Genomic DNA, 15696 nt, shown 5'->3' with positions numbered 1-15696 from the left:
AGATACACCTTCTTTGTAGGTAAAAAAAGATTTAAGGAGTGAGCATTGGTAGTTCAATTCGATCACTAACTAGAAACAAGTGCATCATTTTGGTTTTCTCCATATATTTTCTTCTAGTTTATAAAACCGTTCCTTAAGAGGGAACAGAGAATAATCCATAACAGTATTAATTCTGTACAACATCTGCACAGGTTTCTGTCTGAAGGGTGCTAGAAATGGCTTTCATATCTGAGAATCTTAATTTTAACACACTTGGAGAAAAACCTTGCATGTTTTTGAAGAAACAGACGATTTCTATCTTAGCGGGAATAAGTCTTGTTCACTTTTGAAGCATTAGTTTTCAGTCATGCAAGTTGAAACGATTTTAACCCTTGTTTGCAAAAGAACCAGTAGTGAATGACAGACCGGTGTGTCACCAGGCTTACTTAATACCTTGGTTGATAACACTATTCCTGACAGGACCAACCTGGAAGGCGATCCTGGATTGGATTTTTCTGTTAGGATGGAACATTCCTCACTCCTGTTTCAAGGGGATTTATCCTTTTGAGCTAAATATGAGCATGTTAGCAGTATTAAGCATTGTGTTGCAATCCTTTATACATCTCTACGACACAGTGGCACATTATGTCAGAGCAAATTCAACCATGTTAAACGAAAAGCGCTCCTTTTTGATGAAAGAAAATCATCATCAACTTAGATCTGAACTAAGCTCGGACACTTGTGGGATGGGAAACGTGGTTGACTTGAAGTTGGCAGGCTGGATCAATTTCACACACAGATTAGACTCTAATGTAGCCTCCATGACTGGGCAGTGTGAGCTCTTGACAAACAGCCCAGTAAGTCCAACAAGGCACGCCTCAGTCATAACTACTACAAAAGAAAAAGAAAAAAAAAACATCAAGGGAACTCCTGCGAACTATCCTACAAGCTGCCAAAAAGAGATCTATAGATCATAATACAACAGAGATTAGGGTGCTGAAAAACATCACAATTACAGACAGTCCTAACAAAAGACCATTAGAGGGGGAAAGTTATGGACCTAAAGAACTCTACCTCAAAAAACCTACTTAACCCACCCAAAAATTATTCATCAGGACTGGAAAAAAACAAGGAATGGCAGACAAGGAAGAGGAGGAAACAGAAGAAGAATGGAGGTCCTTCTGTGATTATTCCATCAGAAATTCGCCCTTCTCTCCTCACATCTTGCACTCAGACGACCAAGGCCGACGAAACCAACATGATCTGTCCCAGTATCCAACGGGGTCACATGTCGGGCCTTGCCCTGAAGGCTACCATAGCCAACTTTGATAATAAGTCTAAAGCTACTACAGTGTGGGAAGGAAATAGACCTAAGGGGACCTGCATGCACCAGTTCATAGATTTGGAGAGCTACCTTTGAGAAGGTCTGGTGAACTACCTGCCATCAAGGGATCAGAGCCGCTACGACCGAAAATGAGTCGATGTTCGATGAGGAGCATAATGTGCCCCTAAATAGATATCGTATTCTGGCCTTAATACCATTGGCTAAACTGAGTTTTATTGCATCTGCGGATCTAAAATGTGTTCACCTATTAGATTAAAATACTAAAAGGAAAATATGCGGTCCACTTCTCCTCTAAATTAAGTGAGAAACTGGTACATAACTATCAGGAAGATATCCTGCTAAAAGGGGTTTGAAAGCTACTATCCTCAACAAAGAAAAGATCTGGATGAACACTCTCATAGGAACTTGACTGTGGCCTGTTATTTTGAAAACAATGGAGGGAGGCACGTCATGGTGATTCGCTGACTGCCCTGAAAAACATGAGCTTGTATAATTACAAGAGACTTGGTTGAGTGTTTGCTCAGTGATAGATGGGTTTACTCTGAACACCGAACCGGAAAGAAAAGGTTAACGTGGGCGGCCAACAGGAGGTCTCTTAACTGCAATAATGAGTAGTAAAACCCGTTCCTTGAAGCAATTAAAAGTGTCTTTCCAAAGCGCTGCTAGACACAGAAATTGCTGATTGCAAAGACAAGAACATTTTATATGGGATACATTACTCACCGTAATCGTATTTCTGATGCTTGTATCTGCTTAGATTCACATGCTGTGCATAGGCCGACATCTAGTGGAAGCTGCGGAGTATTACAGTTTGTTTTTCGAAACTCGAAAATGGGCGTCGACACAGGGCGTGCCAGTAATACTATCCCTAGTGTGACATCCCCTGTACCCATGATCCCTCACGCGTCTAGGACCCTCAGATTGTGTTTTTTTTTTCTGACATGTAGCGTGAGTACAGATAGTCGCGTGAGTAGCAGAGTAGCGCGAGTACAGATAGTCCAAGCAGATAGAAGGTAGAAAGGTAAGACTACAAGCATCCATGCGCCTTCTCTCAGAGGGGAGGAAGGGAGGGTCACATGTGAATCTAAGCAGATACAAGCATCAGAAATACGATTACGGTGAGTAATGTATCCCTTCTGAGGCTTATGGAATCTGCTTAGATCACATGCTGTGCATAGATTAGCGAGCAGTACCTGAAGAAGGAGGTGGGATGTGAGAAGGCTCATGAGCAAATAAATGTCTTAGAACCGCTTGTCCCACTTGTGTATCTGTCTTGGAATGAGTGTCAATGCAGTAGTGCTGAGTAAAAGTGTGAATAGAGCTCCAAGTAGCTGCTTTGCAAATGGAGTCGAGGGGTACATTTGCAATAAAAGCCAGGGTGGCCCCAATGCCTCTTGTGGAGTGGGCCCTAGGCGTGAAAGGCAGAGTCTTTTCAGAAAGTGAGTAACACAGTTGGATACAGTTAACAATCCACTTAGAGATGGCACCTTTAGAGACGCGATCCCCCTCTCTGCCTGTGGCTACGGAGACAAACCGCTGATCTGTTTTCCTTAGCGGTCTGGTCTTGTTTACATACTAGGACCGCCCTACGCACATCTAGTGTGTGTAGTTTCACCTCAGCCGAGCTTTTGGGGACTTGGAAGAAAGCCGGAAGCTCGATGGACTGGTTTACATGGAATTTAGGAATAAACCTAGGTGAGAACCTAGGGTGTGTACGTAAAACCAGTTTATCTTTATGGACAGTAAAGAAGGGATCTTGCTCTGACAGAGCCTGAATTTCACTGACCCTTCTTATAGAGGTAATAGCTACTAAGAAGGCAGTTTTATAAGTCAGGTGTTTGAGACTGCTCTTATGCATGGGCTCAAATGGGGGGCCCATGAGCTTAGATAGCACCACATTAAGGTCCCATCCTGGAGGTGGGTTAGAAATAGGAGGGTGAAGTCTCTTTACTCCTTCCATGAAGGCCTTAACTACTGGTACTTTCCACCACAACACCTTGTTATGGGAAGTGGTGTATGCTGACAGGGCTGCCAGGTGTACCTTCAGTGAGTTAAAAACCAGTCCCGCATCCAGCAGGTGGAGCATGTAAGTAACAATAGTGGAAGGAGTGCAATCAACTGGGTTGACTTGCTTACTCTGGCACCAGATTACGAATCTCTTCCATTTGTCAAAGTAGCAGTGCCTCGTGTTGGGCTTCCTAGCCTCGTTTAGGATGTCCATACACCTCTGTGGTAAATTGAGATGTCCAAACTCTATGACCTCAGGAGCCATGCTGCCAGGTTCATTGAGTTGGGTTGAGGGTGCACTGTTTGACCTTGGTGCTGGGACAATAGGTTGTACCAGCTCGGAAGTCTGATGGGTTCGCACACCGCCAGTCTGCGTAAGTGTGGGAATCACGGTTGTCTCACCCACATGGGAGCAACCAGGACGAGCGTCATCGATTCTCTGTTCATCTTGTTGACCACCTTCCTGATTAGAGGAGTGGGTGGAAAAGCGTACCCAAACATCCCTGACCAATTCATCCACAGGGTGTTCCCCTGGGAGTCTGGTTGGGGGAACCTGGATGCGAATCCTGTGCATTGTCTGTTTTTGCTTGTGGCGAATAGGTCTATAGTGGGGAAACCCCACTGAGAGAAGATATCTTCTACGACTTCTCTGTGTAGACACCACTCGTGTTCCTCTGGGAGGGGGTCTCTGCTCAGAGCATCCGCTAGGGAATCGAGATCCCCTGGAACATGTTGCGATGACAGGAAGATGTTCCGTCTGAGTGCCCATATCCAGATTTTCTGGGCAAGCTTGGACAGATTTGGCGAGCGAGTCCCTCCTTGTTTGTTCAGGTAGAACATGACTGTAGTGCTGTCCGTCCGGATTTGCACTGACAGGTTTAAAAAGGTAGGGTTCAAAAGCTTGAAGCGCTCTGAATACTGCCAGAAGCTCTAGCAGGTTGATGTGATTCTTGGCCACTGCATGAGACCAGAGACCCTGAGCTGTGTGGTGGAGATGGTGAGCTCCCCACCCCGTCAGGAATGCATCGGTTGTGACTACCGCCTGTATCTCGGGATCGTAAAAGGGTTTCCCCTTGGACAGATTCTCTCTTGTCCACCAGTGAAGGCTTTGTACCAGTGTTGGCGAAACGACCACTAGATCGTCCCACTGACCACTTGCCTGAGACCACTGTTTCGCCAACCATTCCTGCATGGGACGCATGCGCAGGCGCGCGTCGGGGGACCAGGTAAATACATGACGCCATCATGCCCAGCAAACGCATTGCTTTGCGTACCGTTATCTGGTGACTGGACTGGTATTGCGGAATTTGCAGCAGTATATTCCGAATTCTTTCCTCTGAAGGAAAGGTCAACCCCTCTTGAGTGTCTAGGATAGCTCCTAAGAATTGTTTGGATGTGCTTGGCACTAGACTTGACTTTTTCTCGTTTATTGAGAAGCCCAATTCGAAGAGGAGGTCGATAGTCCTTTGAATGTTTGTTCTACAAATTACTGGGGTTTCCCCCGTGATGAGCCAGTCGTCCAGGTAAGGGTACACCAGGATTGCCTCCCTGCGTAGGTGTGCTGCCGCCACCGCCAGTACCTTGGTGAATACCCTTGGGGCCGAAGCTATCCCGAAGGGCAGTACCTTGAACTTGTAGTGCCGACTGTCCACCTTGAAGCGCAAGTATTTTCTGTGCGCTGGGAACATGGAAATATGAAAATAGGCATCTTTCATGTCCAATGTTGCCATGTAATCCCCTTTTTTTAGGAGGGGGATTACCTCTTGGAGAGTTGTCATGCGAAACCTTTGGGGCTTGACATACTTGTTGGCAGGCCGTAAGTCCAATACTGAGCGCATTGTCAAATCTTTTTTTTGGCACAAGGAAGTAAGTTGAATAAATACCCTTGTTTACCTGGTGTCCCGGGACGAATTCTATCGCGTCCTTTGCTAGCAGATTAACGATCACTTCTAGGAGGATCTTCTGGTGTTCCAAAGAATGTATTTTTTGTCGTGGAGGATGGTCTCGGGGACGCTCTAGTAGTTCTATACAGTACCCCGCGGATACTGTTAACAGCACCCATCTGTCTGATGTGATCCCTTACCAAGCTTGGGTGAAGTTGGAAATGCGTCCCCCTACTGGGGTTGCGTGAGAAGGGACCCTGAACTGAGCGTCACTGTTTCGGTGGAGGCGTGCCGCCTCCTTTATTGGGGCTGCCTATACCTCTACCACGTCCTCTCTTATTACCCCTGCCGTAACCCTGGGTAGACTGCTGGTTATTATTGTTCCACTGTGTATCCTGCCCCTGGGAATAGTTAGAACCTCTCTTGGGAATTTTGGCCGCGTGGGCAACGAAAATTGCCATTCCCTCTCTGATTCGGGGGTTTAGTGGTTAGCTGGCCTAGAGATTTGAGTGTTTCATACTCGTCCTTAGCATTCTTTAGTGCGTCCTCGACCGCCTTACCAAACAACAGATCCGGCTCCACTGGTTTGTCCAATAATGACGCTTGTGTTTCAGCCTTGAAACCAGACTGGCGTAGCCAAGCGTGTCTCTTAATAACAGTTCCTTCTGCTATTAATCTGCCGGCGTTATCCGCGGCATCAAAGGTTGCCTTTAAAATGCAACCGGACACGGCTCTTCCCTCCGCTGAAACTCGTGCCAATTGGCTCTTTAAGGGTTCTGGTGCGGAGTCTATGAGTGCCGCGACCTCTTCCCACTGATGGCAGTTGTAGCTGGCCAACAGGGTGGTGCAGTTGGCAATCCTTGCCTGGTAGGCGGAAGTGGAGGCCACTTTCCTGCCTAACCCGTACAGTTTTTTGCTCTCCTTGTGGGGTGGAGCCTCGGACGATGATAAGGGTGTTCAAGCCCTCTTACGGGTGTTAGTAACAACCAGGCAGTCCGGCTTCAGATGCCCCCTTATATATAGTGGGTCTGATTGGGCCGCCTTGAAAAGTTTTTCAATCCTAGGGTTCACTGCTCTGGTGAGGTTAGGATTGAGGAGTGACGGGTCTATTCTTCTTTGAATAGATTTTAGGATAGGGATGGCCTGAGCAACAGGCCTTTTCCCCCACCACTAACTCTACTGCAAAGTCTCTTTCCTCGTGGGCACCCTGGGTGTCAATGTGGAAATGTTCGGCTGCTCGAGACAGCACTTCATTCAGGAGTGGCTGGTTGTCGACAGGGGAGTCGGTAACCGGGGCCTCTCTTTCTACTGGTGAGTCTACCCTGTAGGGGTCTTCCTCCTCCTCATCTTGATCCTCATCATCCCCATAGTAGCCTGTCCCAGTGTGTTCCTCCACCATGCCCAAATCTGGATCCTCAACAAAGGATGTCTCTCCCTGGTAATGAGAGTAGGGCTGGACGTAGAAGGGGTCTGAAGACCCTGTTGGTGTCTCAAAGTGGGACTGTGTACTTGGAGGTATAGGATCCTTAGAGCCAGAGGGTGCTGACCCGTCGGGAGTATAAGCAAGAAAGTGCTCTGGGTTTTTTGCATAAAAATCTGCCAAAGATGACATTCTTGACATTACCCTATCTATGTCAACACTGGTCCATTCTCTGGAACTGGGAATGACCCTTTCTGGGAGTTTTTCAAATTTATCCTGACTAGACTTGGTAGCCTGTGCAGGGGTTTTGGTGTTATCAGAAGACCTGGACTTGTCTTTCTGTTTTTGAGGAGTGGAGTGTTCTACGGGCTTGGAAGTGGGTAGAGACTGCTTCCTTTGCGGTTTCCCTCCCTCCCCGTGACTGGAGGAGTGTTTCCCGTGTGTTTTAGGGCCCTCTGAGCTTTTCGGCGCCTGGCGTCGAGGTTCGGGGGTCTTGACCCTATCCTTCGAGCGTGGAGGTAGGGGTTCGGGATCTGTAGTAATTCGGTATGCGAGCTCCGACTCTTGGAGTGCGGCCTGAGGGTGGAAGTCGGCTTCGTCTTCTGACGATCGAGCTTCCGTGACCTTAGGGAGCGAGGCACTCTTGGCAATAGTGGATGTTTGCCTGGCGTCGTGCGGCGATCTAGATCGAGAGCGCCCAGAGGACGCCGATTCGGACCGTTCTCTACGTGCCTCTTTCCGAGAACTCGACGTGCGCGTCGAGTCTCGGTTGGACTTTATGTGCTTTTTGAAAGTGTCATGGGAAGCGCTCGTGTCGCCGGGGGTGTTCCCCATAGCCGGCCTGTTGGTCGACCTTCCGAGGTCGGGGACTTGCGCTCGGCTGTCTTTCGACGCCATAAAGCCCTCGCCGTCCGAAAGTACGGCGTCGCTGCCATCGCTGAAGGTGCCCTCCGCTGCCATGGCCTCTTGACGCCTGGCGTGGTGGGCCCAACGCTTGATTGAACGGTCCTTAAGTGTTTTAGGTTTAAACCTACTACAGGCTCTGCAATTTGCCTCGGGGTAGTCCCTCGGCAAGCAGAGGTTGCACGTGGCGTGCCTGTCGACCCAAGGGTATTTGCGATTGCACTTGGGGCAGAATTGGAAAGGGGTACCCTCCATACGCACCTTGAGGCAGCGGGCTGGTAAATGTAGGAATATATAAGTGTATCTATATATCACAAGAGTGTAGAGTATGACCACCCCCCACTCTCCCTACTTTCAGGGCCAAGGCCAGCGGCCCAGGCCCGGGCCGAGACGGAAGCCTCGAGGCCCAAATCCGTCGTGCAGTCGACGGTCGAAATCCTCTCCGATCCGGCGTCGAGTGTAGAAATTCGGTATCTCGACGTTGGGGTGGAGAAAGGGGTAAAATTATCAATATTTTGCAAAATGATGGCTTAGGCCAGGAACTCCGCAAAATGCTTTCGACCAGTATGGCAGAAAAAAACAATCTGAGGGTCCTAGACGCGTGAGGGATCATAGGTACAGGGGACGTCACACTAGGGATAGTATTACTGGCACGCCCTGTGTCGACGCCCATTTTCGAGTTTCGAAAAACAAACTGTAATACTCCGCAGCTTCCACTAGATGTCGGCCTATGCACAGCATATGATCTAAGCAGATTCCACAAGCCTCAGAAATTCTGTTACTAAATATGTATTTCAACTCCATCCAATCATATATAGAATCATTACTTGATGAAATGGACAAGAGTCTGAAAAGTGGCAAGCGCTACATTGAGAGTCCTATTATCATAGGTGGAGACTTTAATTGTGAATGTAATTTGAACAATGTCAACCTGGGCCTCTTTGGAGAGGGCAATGTCACTTCTGTTCCATTATCTGGTGGCATGAGAAAAGGAGTGGATATGACTTATTATGGTCGACCTCTTTGAGATGGGGTTTCTTACAAATTAATCTGTTATTCGATGATCAATGTGAAAATGTTTTGACTTGGAATAAATCGGTAGCTGCATCTACAATTGACTATTTGTTCACCAAGAATATAAATATTGGGCCAGTTTACATGTTTTAGATAATAAAAATCATCAGAGCGATCATGCAATGCTACATTTAACACTTAGCATGGCAGGTGCTAAGTTAGTCGAAACGGGGTGCTCACAACATCTGGTGGTAATGGGAAACATAATTCAATTTTGAAACTTGGTAGCACTGGCAAAGCTAACTGTATATTGACAAGATGGTGGGAAACTCTAGATGATGAAAGAAGGGAGAACGTTGCTTGTCCTAAAGATTCTCTCTCTTATTGTCTAAATTGGGAACTTCCTCTATTAAACAGATGAAGCCACTTGGTACTCCCTTTCTCTCGGACCACAGCAATCAGTTTGATAAAAAAATGTATGAGAAAAAGGTGAGCTGCGGATAACTATCAAATGGCTGACTAAAAAATTCAGCATGATTAAACACAGTCGACATTACAAAAGGGAAACAAACTGTGGGGCATGCTCATCAGAGATGGCTTAAGTCCTATAGGATTTATCAATATATAAACAATAACCAACTCTCATTTAAGAAACTGGTAACTAAAGATACCTGTTCAATCTGGCGATTTTTGAATGATTCCAGTAATTCTCAAGCAAGAAGGCAGACGTGTTGTGTGTCGGAGGAAGTTTGGGTAACTTATTTTACAGGTACATTTCGAGCACCTATGGATCAACGTTTAGTTCTTGAAAATAACACTGTCAGGCCTAGTTGCACGCTATCATTTGATAGATCGTACATTGACCTGATAATCGAAAAATGTAATAACTTGAGCCAGCGGGCCCAGATGGAGTGCCCAACAGAATATACAAAGGTGATCCTGCACTATGGGAAGATTGTATTCAATTTTTTCAAGCACATTGCTCTGGGAGAATATTGTCCCAGTTCTTAACAGAAAGCTCTACTAGTCCCTATATTTAAAAGATGCGATAGAGGAGATCAATCCAGCTGTCGCCCAGTCCCCTTGATTGACTCTGCGTCCAAAATTTTTGCCAAATTTGTTTCAAAAGATCTAACTCGGTGGGTTGAGTCTAGCAGACGACTTAGTCCACTACAAACAGGGTTCAGAAAGGGAGTTGGGACTTTAATGAGTGAACTAGCCCTGTGCACAAGCATGTCTGATATAGGGAAACTTTGGGGGCAATCTTTATATGTGGCTGTGATTGATTTATCAGATTCTTTTCATAACATCAACATCAGTAATCTTTGGGAGAAACTAATCAAGTGGGGCATCAACTTGGGACTCCTTCGCATGATTCAACTACTATATACCGCAAACTCCATGAAAGTTAGATTGAATACTCTGAGAGGGTTATCTAGAGACATACCAGCAACCAAAGGAGCCGTCTGGGATGCGTCTTAGCCCCCACCACCCTCATTGAATTAGAGTAAATCTTGCATGGGTTGTGCTCCCAAATGGACGGATCTCACTGTGAATATAATAGCTTACGCTGATGGTTTTGTAGTGATATATGACACCCCGACGGGACTTCAATGGCTCCAAGATGGAGTGAAAAACTATTTGGGAAAGAATCGTGTGACTATCAAGTCCAAGAAATCCTATGCAACGGTGGCCACAACTAGGTAACAAATAAATCGTATGTCTGGAGATTGAATAAGACTCCCATTACAAGGGTAAACTCAATAGGCTATTTGGGCTATACTATATCTACAAAAGCCCAACTTAAAATTTAAAAAGGGTCAATGAAGGGAAAAAAGTGATCATGCATCTCACTAATTAAAGTGTTAAAACTTAAATTATTTGCTTATTCCTCAGCCCCGTTAATAGAGTTTTAGAACTTAAAAGTTACTGTAACAATATTGTATGGCTGTGAATGGACAGCCTTTAAAAACAGGAAATTCTTGGACTGTTTGGGAGGGAAGATTTGGAAGTCAGTGCTTGGTCTTCCCAATTCAATTCCAATTAGCATGATTAGACTAGCACTGAGCGTGACCTCTTGGTGAGCGTAACATATAAAAAAGAACCTGTCTTACTTAACAAAATTAGCCCAGCCGAAATTGGGCTTTTATTTGTTTGAGTGTTTAACCAAGAAGTTTATTTCTCACACATTTCCATAAGAGATGTGCAGTCTTTCAACAAACTATTGATCTTGATGAATCAACATCAGAATATGTCAGGAAAATGAAAATCAAGCGTTGGGACAAGAGGATGGAATTTGAGAATATGGAAAGGTTAAAACCGTTTAAAGAAAAAAATTATTTCCCTCATCCTGTAGACAGGCTTAGGCCCTACTTACTGACATTTCTGTCGCAGAAACATAGAGACTGGTACTTCTATTTCTGTCTTAATTGTCTTCCAACGCTTGAGGTTATTGGCCCACAAATAGGTCAATTGAGTGAACTTAGAGGTTGTCGCTTGTGTGGGGAGGGTCCGTCAGAGTCTCTCTTTCATTTGGTAATGGAATGTCCAGTGCTAATGAGGGAAATGATCATACATTTGGGCCTGTTTTTTTCTTTCAATTACCGAGGCTCTATCTTATTATGGGGTAGGCTTATGTTAACCTTTTATCAGAGCTTAATAGGTTAGTGCAACAGGGAGAACATGACCAGTACATGATTTGGGAAGCCTAAAATCATATTTTTAGTAGAGAGTTATCATATGATGAATGATGTACAGATTTGATTATTTTGGTGTATTTAAGAATGTTATGAGTGATTTTATTTGTGCAATGGTATTTTCTTCTGTATAAATTAAGGTGATTGTTAAGTTGTTGTATTTGTTAAAATAGTGTAAAAGTTTCATTTGTAAACTGAAAAACACCATTTCATTTTAATAATACATTCAAATAAATGTGTTTCTTTTACCAAACAAAAATAACAAAATAAACATACAATATATACATTAAGGAAAATAATGATAAAGTACCAGTATTGATAAATGTGGCTTATTGGCATACACATTAAATTATAGACTTTTCTGGTGAAGGGAAGAACAAAATGGTGAGACTCGTAAAACAAACATCTTTGAGGGATGCTAAAGTACCCTTGCTTTCTCAAAACAAGCATCTTCTTTGGATCAAGCCCGTCCACACCCCCCCACCCATACCCCCATGCAGTCCACTGAAATCAGATGCACCATAAGGCAACACCAATGTAAACCAGTCAATCCCGCTTAAAATTAGTGCCACTGCTTTTATGTGTTAGTTACACCTTCAGAGCAGTAAAACAACTGCTAGCGGAGCAACAGAGGTGTTTAAAGTACCTGTAAAAATACATTCACCCAGAGCACAGAATACCTCCCTCTTGCCCCCTCAGTATGTCTAGGCACTGTGGAGGAACAATTAAGTAACGAGGCATACTCATTTTGTATCCCCCAGTCAAATGTTACTGTATACCATTATTATTTTGTTTGCCACTTGCCATGTTTGAACCACTGAGTCTAGCTTGCATGAGGTGAGATGGTAGACTGCACTGCTTTTGTCACAGTTACAAAAGCGCTTTGCCCACCGCGAAAGAATGCTCACCTTTACTTTTCATGCTTCTAACGTATACCCCCTTTTGGCATAGCCAAGCATGTTTTCTGGTCTTGCTTTCCTACTGAAAGGTGGCTTTGGCTGGCGGAAGTCATATTACAAGGACTCTTGCATGCCACAAAACAGGTACAAAGCTTTAAGGAGTATATTCACCTTGGAGAAATGTATTACACTGTGCTGTCATCGCTGATAACAAGAACGAGCATGGCAGAGGGCAGCTGGCATCAAAGGCTGTATATTTAGGGTTTGTTCTCTGTCAGCAAAATGTTGCAAGGTGTGGCCTTGCCAGGTTGTGACCACCCCCCCCCCCCCTTGCCATTGGAACTCATGTATTTGTGTGAGTATAAGAGACTGGAAAAGAGAAACGAGGGGGTGCACTTGCATCGAAGTCTTGTGTTGTCATTGGTTATGTGTCTGCTACTGTTTTACTAATAAAGTGTTCATCAATGCACTGGAACTGCGAGTGGTCTTTTCTTCCACCACAATCTGGCACCTTAAGACATGGGATTCCCACTGCTCTGCTGTCAGACCTGGGGTTGTCCAGGCACACTTCGTGGTGATCTGGTGGGATACGGGGAGCTGCCCTGAGCCCCCGTAGACATGGAGAGGGCGGACAGTGCAGACACGGAAGGAAGAGCTGATCGGAAAATCATGGGCTAGTGAACAAAGGTAACTGTATCAATGTACTGTGTTGTCTGAAACAGGACAAATATCTCAGAGTCGAAGTGTATAATCTGTCTAGAGTAATAGGAGGGAAAGTACCCTGCCTAACAAAACTGGTTATCTGAAGTTAAAAAAAAAAGTAAAGAAGTTGGTCACTTGCGTGTTAAAGCAGCGCATTCATGCTCCCTACTGACTTAAGAAAACATGAGACCGCGATGCTGGTCAGAGTAGTGCTGGACCGAGTAAGGACAAGGATAAATGTGTTCTGTATGAATGCAAAGAAAACATTTTGGATAAGAGCCCTGTGATTGTCTTTTCTCAACCCGTACATTGGGCCTCAGTACGAGTCCGGCGATAACCGAGCCGGAAAAAACGGGCAGGTTACCGCCCGACCCGTATTACCATTCCGCCTCCGTGATTCCTGGAATCACTGGGGCATTACGACCCCGGTGACCCGGGAATTCTGGAGGCGGAATTGTGTAAGTCCCCATTCCCATGGAGCACAAAAGGACCCCACGCCGATGGGGACAATGGAAACACTGGTTCCCTCTATGACAGAGCCAGTGTTTCCATGTCCGCCTGCAGGCGGGTGGTGTTAAACCCGCCAGGTCAGACCTGGCGGGAGCGACACCTCCCGCCTGCAGGACTCTTAATCAGCTGGTCCGGAAAGAACGGTGGCAGCGGTTTTACCATCACAGTTCTTTCCAGACCGGCAGGGTCGTAATGAGGCTTATTGTCACTTGAAACCTTCTATGTGCAATGCAAGTTAAGACCCGGATTTATATTTCACACTCTGTTCTATCCTAGTACTGAAGCTGTAACGTAACAGGTTATGTTTCCACTGATTATGTGTATTGTCTCTGACCCATACCTACCCACGTCTATGAAGAACTGAATACTTCTCTGCACTGTGTGCAGAATTAAGGGGGATATAGGCTGTGAAACAGCAGCCATCTGAAACTGACCAACACCTGCAGGTGTCTCTGAAATTTCTGTACTGCGGGAGGAACAGGGCTCAGGAGAGATGCCAGTGCCACCAAACAGACATGGCAGAGCGGTTAAATCAATGAGCCATACCCACATTGCCAGCCACAGGTCTCGATAGCATCCCGGGGGATAAATGGGGTTAGGAATGGACCTCGATCCAAAATAAGCCACACCCTGTATTACTCACTCTACCCCTTGTGAGAATGGTTTCAGGGCAATCTAGACAAGTGCCACTTCCTCCTAAAGGTCCAGCAACACTTCATGTTTACTCACGACTCACCAAGTGCATGCAAGTACCTGGAACAATGACATGAACATACACAGTCTCACCTAGATACTTTCCCCAGGAAGGCACATTCGATCTCGACAAAACAAATTTACTAACGGCATTGGAGAAAAATGATCATGTGTACACCAACGCCAGTGGGACAGCTATCTCGAACGGTATACCCAATCAACTAAGAGACTGACCAGATCTAAGAGCCCAGCACTAAAAGAATCTCCAATAAAGCTCCTATAGCAAGTATATTCCATGAGAAATGAGTGTGCAAACCCAGACCCAGAAATTCTGGGTCCAATCGAGTATATCCCGTTCTCCAAGGGGAGCCCCCACTGAAAGAAAGCTCCAAAAATATTTTGGACACGCCCAACTAGCGAGCCGACAGGCCCGATTTCTTTCAAGCACCAACCTACCACCATTCCACACCCAAACCGCAGATGGGTGGCCCGTTCACTCCTGAAACACAAGCTCAGATTTCTAAAATGTTTCCACTGGTCTCAAGCACGTTTGAAGGTTTCCTGAACTCAACAATAAATACCAGTACTGGCGTAAACCACTCGGATAACTCCCGGGAGGGGGGCGGGGGGGTGTGAACACCCTAGTCACAGTGCATGGCCCATGGAGCACCACTGATTTACTTTTTATGGTCCCGAGATTCCCCAAGATAAGAGTAACCCAAAGTCATAATAGACTGCTACCACCCATTTGTGTGAATTTAAATCAGTTGTTGCGAGCAGTGTTGACCCTGGACACATTTGCTTTACTTAAGGTGCGCGCAAATTGGCAAACCGAAGAACCAGCCATGGCAGGGTATTTAAAAACGTACCCTGATAGATTGCTACAAATAGGTTCTTGAAATTTGTCCTCGAAAGACTAATTGGGCTAAAATAAATTTGTGAAAACAGGGCAAGGGAGAACACCCTGCGGAGTACCTCAAACGTCTAAAATTATGTTTTGAACAACATTCTGGGATTATGGATGCCACGCTTACAGCACCGCAGGGTGTAGTGCACAGTTTGTTATGGGGTTGCAACCCAAGGTTGAAGAAGAGAGTAAAGCCGTAATTATGGGAAGGAAAGGGGTTGGTCGAGGCTTTGCTGGCAGCAGAGCATTTCCATGAAAAAAATCGAGAAAAAGAAACAACGTAAATCAAGCGTATGGCACTACAAATACAGAGCGTTCAGCCCTCTCAGTGAAGGGGGTGAGAGGTTCTGCCCTCCAGCATAGAGGCGGTATCAGGGAAGAGGAGTGCTGTAATCGTTCCAGACAGAGTAACCCGGCAAAAGATACTATTCAAACGCAAACAGTCATCAGTACAACTACCGCAAGGAGTTTGGGCACTGGAAAGCCAAGTACCCAAATCGGCCTCAGTACGACGGTCGAGGTGGACAGGCGACCGTCCAAGGTGCGACGGCATGAGGTCCGCATTCACAGTCATTACTTATGGCCAATGTAAAGGATTGCCAAGTGGTCCCTGAGCTTATTGCACCGCTTAGACCGATTGATTCTGTTGCCCCTCATCTTGAATGCAAAGTTGCTGGTCAAAGAGGTTCATGTTCAGTGGATACAGGGGTATCACACTCCACCCTGACAGCATGCAAG

The 15696-nt window shown here is 45.7% G+C and overlaps 1 protein-coding gene across 5 annotated transcripts in view; it reads right to left on the bottom strand.

Annotated features, from left to right (window-relative positions):
• Nucleotides 1-15696, bottom strand: part of NIPAL3 (NIPA like domain containing 3) — a 429324-nt gene that overhangs the window by 266257 nt on the left and 147371 nt on the right. Inside the window, exon 1 of one of the 5 annotated variants that reach the window (XM_069622705.1) lies at nucleotides 9072-9075. The exons of the other annotated variants lie outside the window; for them this stretch is intronic. The gene's annotated coding sequence lies outside the window, so the exon portion shown is untranslated. Of the gene's footprint in view, nucleotides 1-9071; nucleotides 9076-15696 lie in introns of those variants that run through there. 5 annotated transcript variants of the gene reach the window in all.

The sequence above is a fragment of the Ambystoma mexicanum genome, chromosome 11 (assembly GCF_040938575.1).
Source record: "Ambystoma mexicanum isolate Mex_15411 chromosome 11, UKY_AmexF1_1, whole genome shotgun sequence".
Taxonomy (NCBI): Eukaryota; Metazoa; Chordata; class Amphibia; order Caudata; family Ambystomatidae; genus Ambystoma; species Ambystoma mexicanum.
This window is presented reverse-complemented; position numbering and strand designations above follow the sequence as displayed.